At 48.7% G+C, this 21,287-nt stretch overlaps 1 protein-coding gene across 1 annotated transcript in view; it reads left to right on the forward strand.

Moving 5' to 3' along the window:
* Window positions 1-21,287, forward strand: part of TMEM211 (transmembrane protein 211) — a 52,715-nt gene that overhangs the window by 1,486 nt on the left and 29,942 nt on the right. The gene's annotated exons all lie outside the window — the stretch shown is intronic.

Consider the following 21,287-nt stretch of genomic DNA (forward strand, 5'->3'; position numbering starts at 1 on the left):
CCTGGGGTCTAGTAGATGCCTCCTGTGAAGTTTGCAGTCCTATTTGAGCCATCTTTGCGGTTAAGCCTCTGGAGGGATTTCCCTTGCTGAGCTTTACACCTGAGACAGGCTGGTGCCCACCATGTCCTGCATCTTCCCCTGGCCTTCCTGGGCACCCTGCTTGCTGCTGCATTTGCTTGTATTTACATTGCAATTGCTTATACTTCTGCCTTTGAGAAGCGCTAATGCAGAGGGGAGGTGGCAGGCAGCTGGGGAAGGTCCATCCCCATCCTGTGCTCCACTGTGGAGAGCCAGGTCTCCGGGGGTTGAAGTGCTGGACTAAACAACCCCAACTGGACACGAGCTGTGACAAGAGATTAAACCTCCCTTTCATGTCTGTGCCCAAGAATAAACTCCTTTCCTTGGAGAAATCCTAAGGGCCAGCCAGGCTTTGTTATCTGCCTGGCAGCATTCAAGCAGCTTTTGGGGGAAATCCTGTTATGTGCTCTCCTCACCAGGGCTCATCCCGCGGGAGCCGATTTGGGAACAGATGGAGGGGTCTGGCCCGTTAGCCATGGCTGCTCCAGCTCAGCCAGCTGCACGCCCCCATGCCCCATCGCTAGTGACCGATGCATCACTTGGAGGCCACAATTTGGAGATTCCCGTCACCCCTCTATGTTGGCTGTGGCCAACGGGTCCTCTGGGTGCAGGACAGAGGCTGGGGGGGAGGAACCCCATGCCAGCAGGTCTCAGCCCCAGCCCGGGGATGGCGTGGGTCACTGGGAGGTGGCTCAGGGTGGCCTTGCAGGTGGTCTCCCGTGCAGGGGGTAAGTGGGATGGAAAGGGGTAACCCTGCGTTACCTTTGCCCAGCGGGGTGGCACATCTCTGCTGTGTCTGGGTCTGCAATGAGAGACAAGCAGGTACAAAGCAAGGGATTAGGAAGAGTCCCTGGAAAGGAAACCGACTGTGGCAGATAAATACAAATGAGGCGCTCTGAGGGGTTTTGGTAATATTGAACAGGCTGTAAATAAACTGTAGGCTCTAAGCATTATTGACAAATGAAGATTTACTGGGTACGTTCAAGCAAGCTAATGGGTTGTTTTAAACCCTGGCGGTGCCTTGCTAAGCATTTTGTATTGCGCTTTTTAATTTTGGTTTGCTGTGGATTAATCCCTATTCAGAACAAGGCAGCCCTGAGTCAACAGAATTAAATGGTTTAATGTATTTGGATTCAGAAATGTTGGCCCCCCTGATTTCTCTCCCTGTTCCCCCCCCTCCCCAGGAGGAAGCTCTTCATTAGAAAGAAGAGCTGCAGCTGGGTGACAGTAAGAGAAACTCCTCCCCCAAAATCACATTGTCTTATAGAGAAAAGCAGGGATTTTAGGGTAGAAGAATTTATATGGGAGAGAAGGAAAGCAGAGCAAGCCCATAAAGTTTGGTAGAGCAGCTTTCTGATGGTGGGGGGGGCAGGTCTGCCAGGGAAACCCCTATAAAACCACCACGAGATGCTGGTGGAGCAGTGGGAGGGAGGAGGGGGCCACATTTCTCCCAAACCCCAGGTTTCCCTGAAGCACAGCAGGTCCCACAGGCACCTTCCCTCTGCCTGTCCTGACATTTTCCCCCTGAAATCAGAATTTTGCTCCCCTTTTTCCATCCCACAAAAACAACTCGAGGTATTTTGCAGAGCACCAAAGGCACGAGTAAATAAGCTTAATACTGTAAAACGTTGAATCAGGCAATCTAATTTCCCAATAAAGAGCCAGGTGCATTCAGCCAGGAGCATGAAACATGCTATAAAGTGCATGAGCAGAGACACCAGCAGAGCCAGAATCAGTCCCCACAGGCTCTGCGCTGTATCAGACAGACGCCCCGAGCCACACATGTTAAATCCAGGTGCAGAGGCCAAACTGAACCACACAAGACCCAATCCTGAGAGCAGCCCCACAGCAAGGGGCAGTCAGGCTCAAGCTATGACTTTAACACTTTCCTGTTATTTTTTATAGATCCAAGCTGTGTCTTTTCCAACCCCAGAAGGAAGGAAGATAGAAACCTCATGCAGATAGAGCAGAGCATTAATTGCAGACACAGACATGCCATCAGGGTTCAGAGCTGGACTAATTGTCACCATACGTTGAACACATGATTCCTGATGCCTGGCATCCACCCCTTAGAAAAAAACCCAACATATCCACACAAATGACAAGAGGATGATTCCTAATGAAAGAGTAAATGAGCAGCAGAGCAACAGGGAAAGGAGGAGGGATAAAAGACAGAACATTTGCTCAGCTCTCACACCCTACAAGCAAAGTCAAAGCTGCCCCAGAGGGATTAGAGACAGGGCTCACTAAAATTAAATTTCTGCTATGATGCCTCCTTCCAAGCCTGCGTAGCAGCACCGCCAGAGAGACTGGGATAGCCAAGCTGGCCCCATTTATGTGTGGGTCAGCGGGGAGGCCCCAACCCCCAGCTGCAGCCCATTGCTGCTGATGGCGAGGGGCTTGGGGTTAGCCCCAGGGACACGGAGTGCAAATGGGTGCACAGCTGAAATCCCGCCACGGTGATTTTTCAGCAAAAGCCTCTTTGTTGGCATTTTGAAAATAGGAGTTAATTCCAGGGAGAAATGTCTCCTGCCATACAGGGCTGTAAGGGAAGGGCAGGGGATGTTCTCCAGGGCTGGCTGTGCCTGTACAACCTCTCCGATGGCTTCCAGGTGCTGTGCCAGGGACCTGGGGTTTATAGCTGGACGTTATAGTTATCTCTGCAAAGCTCTCAGACCAGTTTTCAAGCAATTGCCGGTGGCGAAGCTGCTGGAAGGAGCGTTGGGCCATCACAGTGTCTCAGGCACTGGCTTCACCCATGGGCACCCGTTGGTGATGCCCCGGGGAGCCCTGAGGCCCTGCTCTGAGCTGTCAGAGCCCACACAGTCCCCAGCAGTGCCACCACATTAGGGGAGTGTCCTGAAGGCTGGGGTGCCAAGAGCCAAAACAGCCTCCGCCGGGTTTCCAGCATGGACTGTGCCTGCTCCTCGCCCTGGGAGCATCTGCGCTCCCATGGGAATGGCCTTTCCAGGGGAGTGAGGCTCGCTACTGGTGGAAACCGAGATTTTAACTGAGGTTGAGTAAACCCCATCGCACAGCAAATCCGGGCAGCTTTCTGCTTCTGGGGCTTGTGGGACTAAGAGAAGGATTATGGGTCTGCTGTTGGATTAAGCTGCTGGCGACCGCACTCTGGCACCAAAGCGGATTGCATCTGCTGCTTAGGAAAAGCAACAAGTCTTTGTAGGCAGGCAGCAGGGACTAGCACCCTCCCTCCACAGCTCCTTTTGCTACCCTAAAAGCCTCAATAAAAACCAGGACTGTGTTGCTTTTTGGAAGCTTTTCACCATGCGCTTTTCAGGCAAAGAGCTCTTGCTTTGCAGGTGAGTGGTGGCCGATCCATCAGCGGTTAGTAACTGGATGCACCCCCAGCCGCCCCACGGCTGCTGATCCTTTCCCTGGTCTCCGAGACGTGCCTGCAAAACGGCCTGGCAGGAGGAGGCTGCAGAGCTTTGCACCTCCCTGAGGGCACAGGCACAGCTGAACGTGAGGGAAGCCTTTGGGGAGAGGTTTGCTTTCACCCCACGCTGCTCTCTGTCTAATCCTACCACCATCAGCTCACTGCTGAAGACAAACCCAGTCAGTGCTAAGGGCAAATGATCCTGACCTGCCTGTGCCTTTCTAAGGCTCTTTTGGTTTCAAAGAGCAATTTCCCAGCATCGCTACAACAGAATCAGAACAGTCATAAGACTCCAGCAAGACAGGCAGAAACCCCCAGTTATGCAATTCCCTTACTTAGCCGCACTTTAATCCCAAGTTTCATGGTAGTCCCAAGAGCTTCTTCCTGCAAAATCTGATTGCATTCTGCAGCCAAGGTCCCTCTTGCTGGCAGAAGCAGCACGGTGGCATTACAGAGATGGCCTCAGCTTTTGGTTAGTTAAGCAGCAAAGCAAAATGCAGGAGACCTTGTGCTTTTTGAAGAGCCTGTGATTACTTAAGACACTGATCATCAGGTAAGAACATATAAAGAGGGAGAATCGTTCATTTTCAGATCAGTGTGAGTCTTTTAAATGCATCACATCCCAAGGACTGAAAAGCATCCCAGATTAAAATGGACTGTGTCATTCCTAAGGGAGTGCTGCAGGATGGGTGGGAGATTTGCTCCAGCCTTGGGATGGTGGGGGCACATGGTGGGGGCAGCACGGAGACAGCAGGTCCCTGGCCAGGAGGCTGTCCCAGTGCCTGTGTCACAGTGTTATTTAGGAAGGCAGTGTGTGGTCACTGCCCCCGTTGTGCCTCCCATACTGCCCTGCACCTCAGCCCACTTTTGGAATCAATGGCAGCCTGTTTTTCCCAGCTTGGTGCAGGCTCTGAATGGCAAACAGCACTGTCATCCACATCCATATTGATTCCTCAGACTAATATTGATCAGCTTGGTGACATACAGGTAATGTGTAATTAGTAACTTGGATAAAAATAGCACCAAGAGGGTGTACAACCAAGCTGCCTGGGTACTCTGACCTTTGCTAGCTTCTCCATGGTGGCAGCAAATAGAGGGCTTGTGGCTGCCTGGTAATTGCTGACCTGCTATTAAAAACACTGTGAGTCTCCCCTTCCCTGCTGCCATCACTACCATGTGAGGCGGTTTTGGAGTGCTGCCTGATGAGGTCTCTGATGACTGGGCACCAGTGGAGCTGTTGCCATGACTCAGGAAAGAGCAGCTACGCTTGCCTCCCTGTGTTTTGCTCTGTAGCTCGCGTGCTGCATTTTTAGGACCAAAAGATGCTGTGAGCTGACAGAGCTTCACGTATGTCAGTGCGCGTGGCCAGTCTGCACCCGCAGCAGTTGCGTGTGAGGTCTCGGATCCTTCCCATCCTGCCCCTTGCCAAGAAATCATGATTGAAATAATGGCCTGGACAAGGCACTCTGCCAAATATCACCTTCCAATGCACTAAAGGACTTGTGGCACCAGCAGCTGTTGGGATGCTGGAGAACAATGTCCGAGGACGTTGCAGGGGCCACCAGACAGTGGGAACATGCCCACTGCTCCCGGGGTGCAGGCAGTGTCACAGCACGGTCCCTGCAGCACCTCTTTGAGGAGACACAAATGGAGCAGACATCTGCCCTAGACAGGGGACAGTTTGGGGTTGAGTGGCCAACACTGCAACCGACACTAAAAATGTTCAGGGCCGGCCGAGGAGACGAGGGTCTGAGCCGGTCCCAGACCGTGCAGACTTTCCCACCCCCTCCCACACAGCCCAGGCCGGGGGCTGATCCACAGCCGGTTTCCTGATGGGCGTTTTCGTGGCCGCAGTGCCCGGGAGCCCCATCCTGTTTACACCGAGGGTTGTTTGTCAGAAGGCAGCCCTGGGATTTAGAAGAGGAACTTGGCAGCGGAGGCGGGGGGGAGCAGCGCCCTGTTGTCCAGGCATTGATTTGATTCAAAATCACCCAAAGCTTCCCCCATCCCTGTTTTAAAGATAGCATCTTGGCTTTTATCACAGAGCCCATGTGGTCCCTTTTCTTGTGGGGCTTGAAAAATGTGCTCAGGCCTGATGCAGTGACATTGCTGACTGTGTTCGATCACCAGAGCAGCATTAAAAAAATGTTGCCATAAAGCTGTTTCCAGCCATTCACAAAAGGTTCCCCAAAACTGCAAGGTTTGGCTAAGCAAGAGGAGAAGAGCCAAAAATAAAGCAAAGTCCAGCCTTGATGCAAGGTGCTCAGGCATGAAAGTAAAAAACAGCAGCAGAAAACCTGAACCCAGAGATGGGTCCAGCTCCTGAGTCGCAAGGGCAGCTCTTCTGGTTTCCCCTTGTCTTTCTCTGGAAAAAGCAACGCTCCCATCACAACTGGGAGTGATTGCATGATCCTCATCACTGCTAAGGTCCTCATTGCCATCTTCACCCTCTCCCCTCCACATTTCACATCTCGTCCTTGCAATAGAGACCACAACCAACAACGTCAGAAGCCCTGGCTCCTTCCCGGGTACAAGGCTTTTTCCCCCTGCTTTCTTTAATTACGTTAGCAAAGTTGAAAAACTGCCTTTGGCACATTATTATTCAGTCAGTGAACTCTCACTAATTCCTGACACAACTAATAAATATCTGATGGTAGGAGCCCGCTGCCGGGGTGCTGGAGAGGGGGCTCAGTCGCAGCCCAGCCCGAGAGGTGCTTCGCTCCAGCGCCAATATTGCTTACGCCTGACTTACGTGTGCTCTCATTTTTTTCACTTGTACTGATGCAAATCCTCTTTTGCTGCATTTTTTGCCAATTTGCTCCAGAATTCAGCTCAGTAAAAGCCATCACCATCCTGGGCCTTGGGCCGGTGTGTCCTGGAGCAGGGACTGCTCTGAACCCTGCAGAGAAGCTGGGCACCAGCACAAAGCCCAGGTGATGTTATTCCACCCCTCTCTGCACGTTTAAGAATTTTATGAACTTCCATGTTAAAACCAAAAGTTGACTTTTTTCCATCTACCTTCCAACTGGAGGTGTCACCTGGGAGGGTGTTGCAAGGGAGCAAAATGAACTTGCCAGATCTGCAGATTGATGGGCATGAAAGTGGAACCACAAACATCGACTCAACTTCAGCCTTTCACCAGAGGAAATTTTTACTTCTGCTGAAACAGCGATTTCTCCGTGCTCACTTCAGTGCATACATTCGAGTGACAGATCATCTTGGTTCGAGAGCCATTTTGTGATTTTACTTTCAAAACCTAAAATCTTCAGCGGAGAGCCAGACCATTAAACTTAGCAGTAAAAAGGAGAGGGGCTGGCAGATTTCCAAATGGCCAGGCTCCCTGCCACAGGTTAAGTGTAGATTCGCCTTCCCCAGGGTTTAAGCTCATTTCATACAAGGTGCAAAGAGGCCGGAGGAGAAGGGGCCAGATCCTGGCTGCACTGTACAGCAGCTGAGCCACACTTTAGCCTTGGCGAGGGAAGCTAGGGACTCATTTCCATCTGACATTTGGACAGTTTTCTTCCTTCTGCTTAGTTCTCAAACTATGGTTTGATTTTCTCCAGGTACAGTTTTGCCATTTGGCACAAACCTGCTGACTTGGTGCCTTTGCCCTCCCTTCAGGCCGTGGACACGGCAGTAGCAGCGTGCCTGGGCTAAAGCTGGGAGCAGCGTATTTCTCAATAGCCTCATTTAGAGAATAAACCAGCCATGTCCTTTCATTGGTTTCTTGGAGAGGGGCAATACATTTCCAGTGGCATCAGTGACAGAAGCAATATCCTTTCATTGCTATCATTGGAAAAGAGCAGTTTTATGCTTCAGGAAAGAACTAGTTCACTTGTACAAAACATATTTTCTATTCCCTTAAACCTGGGGAAATCCTTGTATTAATATGTGGCTGAATTGCTTCTTTTTCAACAGTTCTCCTAGGGATTTGAGTTTAGACCAGTTATTGCACTTGGATGCAGTAACAGTCCATAAAAAGTATATTTTGTAAATAATAACAGTGCTTTGTAATAAATGGCAACAACAAATGACAAGTGCCACTGGGGCTCCAAAGCTGCTGCCTCAGAGAAATACCAGCCAGCCCCAAGGACCCCAGCACCATGCCAGAGCCACTTGTTTCAGATGATAAAACCCATACTTCAGTTTTAGAGGGAATTTGTTTTCCTTTGCCTGTGACACTGTTCAGTTTGCACGCAGTTTTTCCTTCTTCTACGACGCAGGAGGTTTACTCTCATTCTAACATTTTCAAGGTACCAGCGTGGAGCTCAGGGGTGTTATCGGCAGGGTCTTCAAGCCATACCTTACCAAGCAGGCTCCCTCACATGAGTTTTTGGGGAGGGATGGCTTTGATTACAGTTCACCTTCCGCAGAGCTTAACCGTGCTTGTTGGTTGTTGCAGGAGAGAACCACTGCATGAGAGGGTCCTTCTTCCCTTGCAAGTTCAGGTTGCTGGTAGCACAGTCAGGACATCATAAATCAGATCCTGCAAAGCTTCAGAGCATCTATCATTTAATAGCTGTCATTTGTGGCTTCCCGGCCTGCTTGTGGCATGCCCACAGTGCTGGGAAGAAGCATGGCTTCTTATCTCCTTGCTGTGTGATTATGCGCTTCGGCTGATATTTCTCTGCATAAATAGTTTGACTTTTCCCTTTTTCCCCCCTGGCTTGGCTCATGTTTGTATCTGCTGTTGCTGGAAAGATGGAGACAGATCCTTGCAAACCCTGAATATCCTCCCTTGCTGTGGAGAATGGAGCTCCTAGCTGAATTTCATGCATCCTGAAGCAATTGTGTAGAGGTCGCATCATCTTTACTGACTCATCCATCTGGACTGAGTGTGTAGGGTGTAACACAGAGAGAAGAAAAACCTCTCCATCCTCTCTGACGCTAACAGGGAGCTCGGGACTGTCATGGGCAGTTTGCTGTTTGGTCTGCTCAAGAGAAGGATGCATGCACTTCAGGGAGCTTTGTTCAACCCCGGTGTCCAGCCCTCCCTTTTTGTCAGTGTTGGAAGTTTTTGGCCTATTATGATGTGCTAAAGCAGTATTAGCAGCACGGAAGACAGTCTCTGGCCTTGGTGTCAGACATAAATGTTTGCAGACATAAAAGGTTGCTGGCCTGTAATTTAACAGGCATCTAAACATGGGGACAAGGACCTGCCAGGACACAGAGCAGGACAGCAGCGATGACAGCAGCACGTACATCCATCTGCCAGCAGCAACATGCTGCCCCAAAACCTGAAGGTTGATATCAGTTTAGGGTGAAGGAGTGAGCCCCCAAATGCCTCAAAATCTGTTTTCCTGAGATTAAATGAAGCTCATGCTATCCATAGATACACTTGGGAGGTCATTACGGGGCCTTGCTGCTGTTGTACAGCGGAGATGTGTTGGCCTAGCCTTGGCGAGCAAGGTGATAAATCTGGGCTGCAGCTGCTCACTGTCCTTTGTGTCGCAAATTGCTCAGGCAGTTAAAAACGGCTGTGTTCGTGCATGAGCCAGTCCTGCTTTAAGAGAAGGCACGCACAGAGAAAGGGTTTCCCTAAGAAAGGAGCTATGAAGGTCTGACAGAATGGGTCTTTCCAACACCTACAGCCGTGGCTGACCAGCAGGGTCCCGGCTGCCTGGATCAGACCCTTCGGTGGGATGCAGGGTGTTTCAGTCCTGCTTTGCTTGCTCTAGATGAGCATTTGTCTTCAGCATCCTGAATAACTGGCAGGCGGTGCTGTGTGATCCAGGCTGCTGGGTGAGCTGGGGAGCCAGCCCTGAGAGCGGACATGTGAGCAGTGGCTCTGGGCCAGATCCCGCTTCCTTTTTGCACAGTCTGATAATGCAGGTAGTCTGGCAGAGGTCTCCGTCCTTGTGTGGGCACGTAGCACAGCTCCCGAGTGAGCGCTGGTTCGGAAATGTTTTGCTCTGCCTTCCTGTCTGAATCTATGCTGAGTCATATTTCTTTGCTGGTAAGGAACAGATCTGCCAGGAGGAGAAATTTACCCCGCACTGAGTGTAAACACAGATGTAAACATGGTGAAGCCCTTTTCAAAGTCAAGGGAATAAGTCTGTTTAAAAGACTGAACATCTGGGGCAGTGACAGAGCAGGTGGAGGACCAACCCAAGAAAGGACAGTAGTGCTAAGGAATGGCACAAACTGTAGGATAGTGGAAGTGTCTAAAGTGGGGAAAGTATCCCAAAGAGCAGAAGAAGGCTCCAGCATGGTTACCTTTTTGGATCTTTTAAAGACTCCTTTATTTTTTAGGTCCTGTGAGTTGCATCCCAAGCACTTTAAATGGAGCAAGTTGGTAGGCTTTTCCCCTGAACTAATCTCATCTGACCCTTCTAAGGCAGCATGTGAGGGATCCGCTCCTGTGTCTCCTCCAGCTGCTGGAATAAGCAGGATTTTGCTCCCTGCTTAGGCAGCAATCACTGTGCTGCAGAAGCTGTTCTGCGCATTGCCCTGGAAGGACAGATCTGGTATGTTCACGCCACTGGGCATCAGCTTCATGCTGATGGTTTGGTCAGCTCTTCTGGTCCAAGCCAGAGCATTTTCTATGCTTCACAATAAAAGCACTCCTGGACAAAGGTCCTGGTCCTGCAGGGCTTTATTCACTTGCCTATGGATAAGCCTTGGGTGGCTGAGGAAATGTTAAATCATGTTCCCCTCCCAGCCGTAACCTTGGCAGAAGCATGGCTCTGGCTGATAAAGCCCATAAAATGAACCCCCTGTTGCTCCTGATAGGGGTATAAAAATATAATTACTTGAAGAGCGACTTACGATTCAGTGAAACAAGGATCTTCTCCTTTTTGATTGAATTACGCAGCGGTATTCCTAGAAGACTGGAAGCAGATGGCGAGCTCTGGCCAGGCGTTTAACAGCCTGAGTTACTGTGTGGAGGGGATGGAGCCGAGCAAGGCTGCAACATGCCACTCCTGCCCTTCTGCTTGCCTTGGGCCACCATCATGGTGTATTCCCTGGGAAAGCAGAGGCTGGAGGATGGGGCAGGATGGTTTGCAGCAATGGATTGAGATGCGGAGCATGGCCAGTAGCAGAGGGCTTGTTTTGCAGCAGCAGCATACAGCTCAGGTGGCAGCAAAGAAAGGCAAAAATTTTGTTTCTGTAAACCCAGTGGTGCTTTGGTCTCAGGTAGGCACATTGTGATAGCAATCCCAGTGTGTGTTGTGTCAGGATCCTTTGGACCTGGAAGGTGGCAAACTGCCCTCCAGTCATGCAGGAGAACTCCCCATCCCTCCAGGCCCAGGAGGAGGACGGACGAAGGCAGACGGTCCCCTGGGCTGGGGTGGAATGAACACTGCTGTGTAATTTCTGCCTCGCTGCTCCTCCTGCCCCTGTATATCTTGAGCATGTCAATAAAATCAAACAGACTATTAGCAGCATGTCACGTTATCAGCCGTGGATGTGTATGCTGTGCATTAGGCAGCCATGCAGCCTGCATTTTATGAAGTGAGCTGCTCATATGACTGCTGGGGTTGCAGCAATTATCACATCCCTTCACAGCTGGGCGATACTATGGCTTTTATGAGCTACCCTAAATCAAAGGCCCTTTCTTTTTAAAGATAAATTAACAATTCTCTCCCTTTCTTTTTTTTTTAATGGCGTAACAGCCAGCTGACTACTAGGTGAGACACAAATCTTGTTGCTGAGTTGTGCCTACTGCATTGTCTTTTTTGATTATTTTTATTGAATAAGCGTTCTTTTGGAGCGCTGAAGTCCTTACGAGGGAGACTAATTTTCTGCTACTGTGATCTCTTTGTCGCGGGTGGGTGATGTATGAAAAGGAATTGCAAATAGCTGTTTACAGCAAGCAAAGTCACAGAACAGCCCATTTTAATTTCTGCTATCTGTCGGAGACTGTTGTCGGTGATGGTCAAAATTAATTAAGCAGGAAGGAAGAGAGCAGGGAGGCAGTGCACATGCAGTTCTGACGTTGAAATATTAATGGTGAGCTAATCAAGAAAGAGTATCTATGAATATCTAATCAGCTTACAGTTTACATTTTTGCAAACTGTTCACTGATGCGGTGAACTTCTGGGCAACAGCCCTTTACAGGAGGTGTCGGGAGCGGAGGTGGGCTGCCTGCTGCCTGATCGCTCTATCTGGGAATAAACAAAGAGCTCGTGCCTGTGTCAGGGACTGAGGCACATTTGCCTTTTGCACCTCACAGCCCTGCTGCCACTGGATGCTGCTGTATTCTTCCCGCTGTCACCTCAGCAGCAGGGTCAGAGGGTCCGGCCCATGGCATCCCCAGTGCTGTGTTTCTTCCTCCCCAGTGCTAGAGGGCACTTGGAGGGCTCAGCTCCTCCAGGATGGAGCTGCAGCATCTGTCCACATACAGACCTTGGGCAAAAGCTCAAAACAGCATAGCCTTGAATGCAGGACCTCACCCTCTCGCTCCATGTCCGGTGCAGGGCACCCCACAGGAGGCAGCAGGCTGTGTTCCTGTCTCTCATGCCGGTGCGTGACTGGTGTTTCCAAGCTGAGTTTCCAAGCTATTTTGGGGGAAACAGAAGGTGATGGTTGTGCCGCAGGGCCAGGGTGCACTGCAGACCCCCCATGCCCAGCACCTGCTCAGGAAAATAGGTGAAAATAGGAGGAAACAACCCTGTGGCGAAGATGGGCTGATTCTAATCAAAGTCACAAAAGTAAATGTCACCTTTGGGTGCCAGAAGGAGTCAAGCCGCATTTCTCTCTTCAACGTCAGTGTAATGAGGGCTGAGGATTTGGAGATTTGTATTGCTGTGTTTCTGCAAACAGTTCCCTCTCTAACCTCTTGGAAATTGGATTTAGCAGGGCTGAGCAGTTTGTGTGCAGCAGATAGCAGTGGGACTGATAAGCAGAAACCTGTTTATGCACTCACTCATATCTAATGCTACAATTGGGCAGGGGACTGCCTGGATTTTTTTTTTTTTTTTTTTTTTTAACGCTATCAAATGTAATTAATCCCTGTTGTTGAATGTCTTGTTGGTGCTTAACAGGGAGAAATCTGAACAGGGCAGTTTTAATGGGTAACAAATGTGAAAATAACTTCATGTGAAGCAAGAGGATAAAGGTAACAAGTAAATCTTAAATGATAATAAGGAAGAATTGAGTGGCGATCAGTAAGGAATAGTGTACCTACACTGTCCTGTGCAAGGTGGTATTTCGCATATTGCCAAGTTAGTTGGAACTGGACACAACCCCAAATGCAGAAAGGAGAGAGTTCTGGCATCTTGCTCTCACAGCAACAGGGACTTTCTGGGAAAGGAAAATGGAAAGCAGATGGTATCCGTTAAGAATAGCAGGAAGGTACCAGGGATGTCCAGGGAGGTGGTGGAGCCCAGTGGCTGCATCCATCCCGTACAGTCTGCAGAAGTGAGAAACCCCCTTGCTACGGGTGCGTGGGCACTGCGATGCCCAGCTCCAGTTCCTGGGGGCTGACAGTGGAGTGAGCAGCAGGGATTTCTCCAGGAGGAGCACTCTGAAACGTACTTCTCTCTGTTGCTCCAATATAACCCAAATCTGTCAGCCTTTAGGGCTTGCTGTGAAGGTCATCTGTGAGCAAGGCTAATTATTTCAAGCAAAGCAGCAGGCTAATGCCACTAACCTGCTCCCGGGAACTGAGCTGTGCTCTGTGCCTTGGCTGTGTAGCTGCACACAAGCTGCAGGGAATTACGGATGCACGGGGGTGTATGTTAAGCCCACAGATATAAACAGATCCTATTGGCATGTACCTTGAGCTCGGAGAGGGAAACACACATTTTTCATAGCTGATTCATTTAGCTGTCATGAAAATGCTGTTCAAGCCAAAAGGTAGTATCTCTTCTTTCTGCCGTTTAATTTTCTTTAATCCGCTCTTGACATTTATTGAAAGAAGTGTTTTATGCACATCAGAGCCAAAGATTTCAAAACATCATATGAAAAAAAATTTAAGGTCAGTCCAAAGGAGGATATGGTAGCAAACATGAGATGGAAGACTCTAGTTTCTACAAGGAAGGTCTGTGCAAAATGAGAGGTCACGCTGATCTGTGGTCCGAGGGCACTTCATTTGCACCTCTGACACTAGCTGCAAGTGGTAGGCTCTGTATGTTGTGACACCTTCAGCAATTTAAGCAAGGCCATCCTTAATGTGAACAGGTTTAAAATTAAAAGATGCCTTGATAACATGACTTTTCAGGAGCCTCTTCACATGGGCGAGAAGTTTCCCATGGCTCTGCCCAATGTTGGCCCAACTTGCTTTGCCTGGGGCAGTGCTCACAGAGCTGCAGGCAAAGCTGAGCCATCCTTTGCATTCACTCTCCGTAAGTGAGTGTTGCTGCTTCTCACACGATTAAATGAGCCAAAGCATTTGACAAACTGAATGAGCTGCTGAAAGTGAATCCATTGGAGGGGCCAATCCTGCAAGATGCCTCCTGATGCATTAAGCATCCTGAATGCCAAAACCGAAGACAGAGAAATGTAAAAGATCCGCAGAAAACTTCTGCTCCGACTTCATTTTACATGGGTAGAGGTAACAAGCTGACACAGGTTAACTTATAGCTCAGTTGTATGCTGATTGCAAAGTACACATTTCCAGCCAGCAATCATTAGTAAATCACTTTCCCGGTTATCTTGGCATATAAAAGAAATTTCTCCCTTCCTGACATTTTAAAAAAATCCTAATAAGTTATACACTCCATGACTTTATAGCATTTTTAATATTTAAAAGAAGGCTAGAATCTATAACCTCAACCTTTAACAAATGTACAGTAACGTGGTAACAAATTTGCCTCGAACAGCTGCTATCTTGGTACCAATTGGCACGAAGAGGAGGGAAGTAATTGGCTTGTTTTCAGATAATTACCATAATTGTAGTGACACCATTTGGATCACATCTAACTGCGTTCCTGCTGCAAGTTGAATAATTTAATAATTGTCAGAATTTCGACTGACAGTAAAGGTAAAGTCAGTGTATGGTGGGGAAATCAGTAGGCACCTCCCTGCGTTGCTGGTACAGGCTCTGCTGCTCTTGCTGTGAAGTTCAGCAAAATCTTTAGATTTTGCTGCTTTTCTTAAGCCCTGTGACTGGTTCACATCTTTGCTCCTTTTCTGATGCTTGACCTGATGAGACCACGTTTTGCACCTTTTGAACCTTTTGATTTGAGATAAATCACTTCCATTCAGTCCTACCCAAATTACTGCTTTCTTTGTGCACCGAGTATTTTTAGCTGTCCTAGTTCTGCTGGGAGCTTGTCAGAGCTCTGCACTGAAAGTGGATTAAACCGCAGTCAGGTGGTTACAGGCAGCAGCCAAATGCCTTTCCCAGAGGTTGAACCTAGATCCCCCCAGAGCAGGGATCGTTCCCCTGGCCGAGCCCTGCCAAGCTGCAGGGGTGGTGGGGAGCAGAGCATGTCGGGCTCGGCATGACACACTGGAGGGGACTTGTCCCCGTTGTGTCTTCTTGTGCTCAGTGCTTGTGGCCAGCGTGAAGGGGACTCGGCATCTCCTGTGTCTCCAGTCCTGACAGCTTCCCAGCCAGAGTCCCAGGAGCAGGGGGGCTGCAAGGTAAGGCTAGGAGGTGGCTGAGGCTACCGGGGAAAGACCAGAAGGTTTGTAGAGATCAGCTGGGCATTTTTGCCAGGGAGTTGCAAAATGGAGCAGAGCGCTGAGCTGGTGCCTCACAGGCTCGGTATGGGTACCGAGAGCTTTCCTGCAGTGCCTGCCCATGGCCTTGCCCTGCCTCCATTTCTGCTTTGCAATGCTGAGGTGAAGACACCTGACAGCAATACTGACAGTGCCCACAGAGAGGGGTCCGCTGGAGCTTCTCCAGTCCCCAAATGAGAGACACTTTTAGGACACATTTGCTTATTTTGCTTCAGGCCCCTGCTACTCCCTGTGGCTCTTCTGCTTTCCCCGGTCTGAACTCAGACACCTCTGTCAGACAACAGAGAGGTCAAGGAGGCTGTGCCAGACCTGCAGGGTGAGCAGAGTTAATGCCCATTGCCAGGGGGCAAACCAGAGTGCTTCCACCCATACCGGTTGCTGGCAGAGCTGTGCTGAACCATTCATCCCACATGTATTTTTGACGGGTCCTAATGGGTGAGGCGACTGCTGATGCACTAGCTGCAATGCAGCCCACGCCTGGGGGGCTGGGGGATGCCCAGCTCATCACATGCTGGGGAGGACTTTGGCACAGAGCAGGCAAAGTGCTGATCTCTGTAATAAACCTGTCTGCCGAGATGAGGTTGACGGCTCCATCCCAGCCTCCGGTACCTGGGCACACACGCAACACTTGCGCAGGAGGGAAGGGAAGGCAGGTGACTAAAAAGCAAATCCCATCTCTGTTTCCCCAGGCGCTGGGAGGGTGGTCTCTGGTGTAATGGTGGGAAAAAGCGGGAGTGTGTGCTGGACCAGGTTTGCGATGCTGGGGCTACGTGCCTGGGAACGGCTGGCTGATCCCCACATATCCCATCTCCCTGCCCCTCGCACAGAAACTGCCAGGGTAACCGTTTCCTTGCAGCATTCCCTCCCCCTCTGTGATTTATTGCTGCCAGGAGTCTGTGCATGTGGAGGTGGCATAAATCTCACCCAAAAGAGAGAGAAGGAAGAAATTTGCATTCTCTCCCTCGCTGGCATATTGAATGTAGCTTTCCAGTTCACTGCTGAAACCCTGAGCGGGTCCCAGGTGGAAGGCTGAGGCACTTCCCTCGGTATAAAACAGGGCCAGCACCGGGGGCTTCCATCCCTGCCAGAGGAGGCTCCCACAGCAAGGAAGGAGCAGTTCCCACTCAGCCCAATTATCCCTAGATTAATTTCAATCCATTCCTATTTATCTTCCATGGTATCACCCTACATAATTCTGTCGTGTTTGCAGGCATTCACTGTCCTGCCCTCTACTGATCTACCAACAACTGCAAACGCTTTAAATAGCTTTTCCTCATTCAGACCTTCTGATTCTCCTAGTAATTTCTCCTGTGTCTCTCCCACCTCCCTCCAAGTTGCTTACATCCTCCTCCTCCTGTGCAGTGCCTCCCTGGGTTGACAGTCAGTGTGCTGGAGTTAAAATCCTGCAGGCTGCTTCTGGAAAGGAGACTACAGAAAGCAATTAGGGAGATTATAGACAGATCATGGTCATGCTGCTGCAATGGGTCTGGATGTCCTGTCACGAGCAGCCAGCCCAGACTAAGAGGCTTTCAAATAACAGAGCATGAGCAAAGAAAAAAGCCTGGCAATTGTTGTCTCTGGGATTACATTTTAACTGGAAGTCCATCAGTGGTTTCTTATGTCGACAGTAAACCGGATACAAGGCAAACCAAGAGATGTAAGAGAGCAAGGAGAAAGAAAGGTGGATACAACACAGTAATCAGAGGCAAAAGTTGGAGGCAGTCTGCAAACCTCTGCTTCTGCATGGGCTGACGGCTGTAAATAGCATATTGAAGCAATGGAGGAAGTAAAGAATTAATTACAGTTCTGAGACCCAATCCCACTTCCAGCCACAGGCAGCATTTATTAAGATCTCACTGAGGCGGGAAAGATTGAACAAGGGACTCAGGGGACTATGAAGGGGAAAAGAATTAATCAGTTTGTCTCAGGAGACTGGAGAAGTCAGATTAAATAAAAACTGGGAGTGAAATGAAGAGGGGAACAAGGTGGTTGGAAACGTGGACCTATTTGAAGGAGAAACTCTGGCAGGAGTCCCCCACTACAGAAGCTGGGGAGCTTTGGGGAGAAAGGCTGAAAGTTTGCCTTGACTTTTTAAATAGGTTTAGAAGTGTCACATTTAGGCCTCTTGCTTCCCTTGCCTGGCTGAACGAGGTCACGCAAGGTGGCCCCAGCTCTCCCACCTCTGATTCTTGCTCCAATGCATCACTAAACTGCCCAGGTCCCCCGTGCCCCAGTGACACTGGGACCTGAGATCCATTCCCCAGCCTGCCGAAATTCCCTGGTAGCCAAGGCAGGGGCAGGAAGGGAAGCTGAACCCAGCTGAATGAATAGATGTCCAAATCCCGCGTGTCCCACAACCAACACCCTAAAAGGAAAATCTTTGTCCCTGCCTGTTGTCAGCCCAGTCTTTTCCATCACAAAAAAGTTCAATTATTTCTCTTCTAAAGTGTACATTTTCTTCCCTCTTTTGTGTTGTTGCTTTTCTGCCTGTCCCTCTGGGAAAGGTCATTGGGCTTCCACATTCCCGCTGTGTAATGAGCTGTGACAAACGCTGCCGATGGTGACCAGCGCTGGGGTCAAAGAGTTTTAGTGGGCGTTGGACACCAACGTCATGGGGAGGGAGCCTGTCCCCAGCTTGTGAATGGGTGTGCCATTGCCAAGCTCCTTCCCCTCCACGCAGCTCAGTGGCAGAAACTTCATCGAAACCAGATTAGAGACTTTTGTCTTTTGCTTCCCCTTTGAAAATCCCAAGCCTGATATACAGCCCTAAATAAAAACTTCTCACGTAATCAAAGTGAATGTGGGAACACACTTTCTCTACCTTAATAAGTTTTCATCTTCAGGAACCAGGAAAGCATTCCTATTTTTCTGGCATATCCAGAAATAGGCTCTTTTGAGAAAGTCCTTAAGGAAATGCAAAGTACATATCCCAGAGGAGTTTTTCTTCAAACCCCACCAGCACTGATTCAGAAGAGAGACACCAAAGCCCTCCTTGTTGCTGGCTGCAACAGAAACACTCCATTAAAACTGCTATTTAGAAAGTTCCTGACTTTATCATATCTGTCTCTTTTGCAGAAGTACAGTTCTGTGCCTATTTTTTTAGCAAGCTTCCAGGTTACTGGAAATTACTGGTTATAGTAAAGCACAGAAAATAGCAAAGCAGGTTGGAAGAAAAAGAGGCTATATAAACAGTCGTGTTGGGTAATAACCCTTAGGATATCAGAAAGCTTCATAGCAGGATGTTTTTTTCCCCTGTGTTATGCCAAAGAACAGTCAAAAAAAAAAAAGGTATGTTCTCTGATTCTATAGTGGTATTTCCTAGCAAAACCACTAAATACTGTTTGGTATGTTAGCTGGAGTTTAATATGCACAAATGATGGTAGGGAGGGATGTGCACTGCAAATTTTTATCCTGGACCTTCAAAACCAGGAATACCTATGAAGATATATCTCATTCCTCTGCCAATGAAATACTATGTTTTTCAGCATTTTTTCAGTGCGTTAGTGCGTTTATTTATCCAATCTGGTTTTAAATACATCAGTATACCAAAGGACAAAGTGTTTTTCACAAACTGAGGCTAACATGGCATGAACACCATCCTAAACACCATAGAAAATGTGGGGCACTAAAGACTCTCTCAGGGAAAGCCCAATAAACTGCTGCATTATGATTTTCATCATGAGAATCACTGCAAATAATAAATCATATTGTGCTTCTCATGTTTTGGGTATTTCAAGCAAGAAAGATAAGGAAAAGCAGCCATCAATTAAGAAAATGAGACTGTCTTCTCTGTAGGATCTGGAACAACTTTAACAAGTTGTTGAAGGTCACTAACTCGTCTTGTGGATGCAAAATAATGAAAGCATGCAAAAGATGGTTTCACGAAATGTGAATCACTATTACAGCTAATGGTTTTTGAAAGCTGGCACATGAAAGCTGTATGTGCACGTAATGCATCTCTACCATCCCGACTCCCTGATGCCCAACAGTGGTACAGCAGGGACTAACCTGGCCACTCTGACCCTGAGCACTGACATTTGGCTGAGTGGTGTCAGCCTCTTCCCCTCAAGGCAGAGCTGACCTCAGATTTAAGGTGAACAAACCACCAAGCCACAGCTGCAGGCAAGACTTCAAAAGAAAAAAAAAAAAAAAAAAAATGTTTCCCAACACATGCATTATTTTTCAAACAGAAACCAGCCAAAGAACTGAATGTGAAACTGGCGCAGAAATATATCCTCCTTCAGAAAACTAACAAAAAGGATGTTCGCTTGGGGGTACGGATAAGACAGGAAATTATTTATGTTTTCTTTACTACTAGATTGGAGGTAGAACCTGAAAACTGGAGATGGAAGAGTTCCCGTGAACCACCTCTGCCTCCCAGGGTCCAGCAAGGCCTGAATTTCAATCTTTGGGGTCTCCAGACCCAATTGCACCCATCTGCTTTTTTTGCAGTTGGTGCTGCCCAGGGATACCTCACACGTACACCGAGATGACCATTAACTAACCAAGAAAAGACAAAAATCTTCCTGTCACTTTCCAGTCAGGCTTTTCAAACGTGGTGGTGAAGGACTCTATGCATCTCACTTCAATGCCCCTAGGGTTTATTGATGGATCCCAAAATTAGATCAGCAGACCCAGGCAGGCTCAGAAGTCTAGCTAGGCTTGTTACTTTAATGAAATGCTGATTGCTGCTTCTAGAGTCTAAAAAAAGTGCCTTTGGTCCTGCAGCAGCTTTAGTTAAGCAGTGTTAATTGCCAAAGCTAATTATGTTGCTGTTGCTCCTAGATACTGGTTCTGGTTAGGTCTATAAACAATAAAAACAGTAGCCAAAGCGCTGTAGCTTAGCTGATGTGACCTGTGCAAGGCTGCAGCTCTGTACGGTGCCAGCTGAAGGCATTGCTCTGCTGTTGATGCTTTCTGTGCACAAGGCACAGGCCAAGTGCTTTGCAGGGAACAGGGGCTACATCCTGAGCTGATGCCGCCCACTCTGCACAGGACAGGACCAGAGAGGTGACAATTTCTGGACAAGAGACCTCGCAGCAAGTCTTCTTCCTAAAACTTTTAGGATTTCAGTTTTGAGAGAAAATACTGAAAGAAAGCTTGCCTTTCCTCAGTTCCATAGGTGCAGGTTTTATTCATCTCTTTAAACAGCTATCCTAAAAAGGCCTGAAATTTCTTCTGTGTTGCAGTTAGTAGAAAGTAAGAAGCAAACAGAAGATTTGGGGTTCCCCTTCCCCAAGGGAAAAAAACCCCAAAACTCCAAACACCTTTTTAGTCGTACATCCCAAGTCTGTTTCATCGATGAAATTTCCAGCTGAAAAGGTGCATTACATCAATTAACCCACCAGAACTTTCTAAGATCTTTCTGAAAAACAAGCTTACTATTAGGATAAAATATTTGCTGGATAGAACAGCCTCGTATAATTGCTCCGATGGGGTTACGCTTTGCCAGGCCCCTTGGAAACCATTGCTTTGGGACTGGAGGCAGAAGCTGAGCTGGCAGCTGTGCTGCCATTGCAAAAACCAGCGTGAATCTTCACCAGGACACCGGCAGCTCGGAGCCAACGGCCAAACAGGAGCAGCCTGGGAGAGCCACGAGGAAGGAAATTTCTCTTGAGCTTGGCCGTGCTGCCTTACCGCTCTCCTCTGTGGTGCAGCAGAGGAGCAAAACAAAGAGGGCAATGCTATAGGTTATTATTCTGGAGAGGACTTTCCAGAATCCTGCTTAGGGAACATGCGGTAAAATAGATTTTATCTCAGATCCAATTAACAGCTGAGTTACGGGACTCAAGTGAAATAAAGGGCAGTGATTCTCCAAGACTCTATTTACATGATTTATTAGAATACGGCTGTCTGCAGGAGTGCGCAGCAGCCGCTATGTTTAATTCATGAGGACACGAGGGGGAAAGGGCTCAGCTACCAAGCTGTTGGGGGGTTCCTACCCCAGCAGGACAAAAATTATCCTCCTACAAAGGCACTAACAGCCCCCCTTGCACCAGTATTGCTGGCTGTTCATGAGACTAAATGGCATGTCAGCCACGGCTTGCCAACTGGGCTTGGCAGAACTGCTGGTGGAAGAGCACCATTCATTTCCTCTGACTGGTTTCAAGGTTTATGCAGAGGGAAGAGCCAAAGCTTAGAGATCCAGAGGGAAAAGGTCAATTCCCAGCCTTGCAACTCA

Source organism: Fulmarus glacialis, unplaced genomic scaffold, assembly GCF_000690835.1.
Source record: "Fulmarus glacialis isolate BGI_N327 unplaced genomic scaffold, ASM69083v1 scaffold8007, whole genome shotgun sequence".
Lineage (NCBI taxonomy): Eukaryota > Metazoa > Chordata > Aves > Procellariiformes > Procellariidae > Fulmarus > Fulmarus glacialis.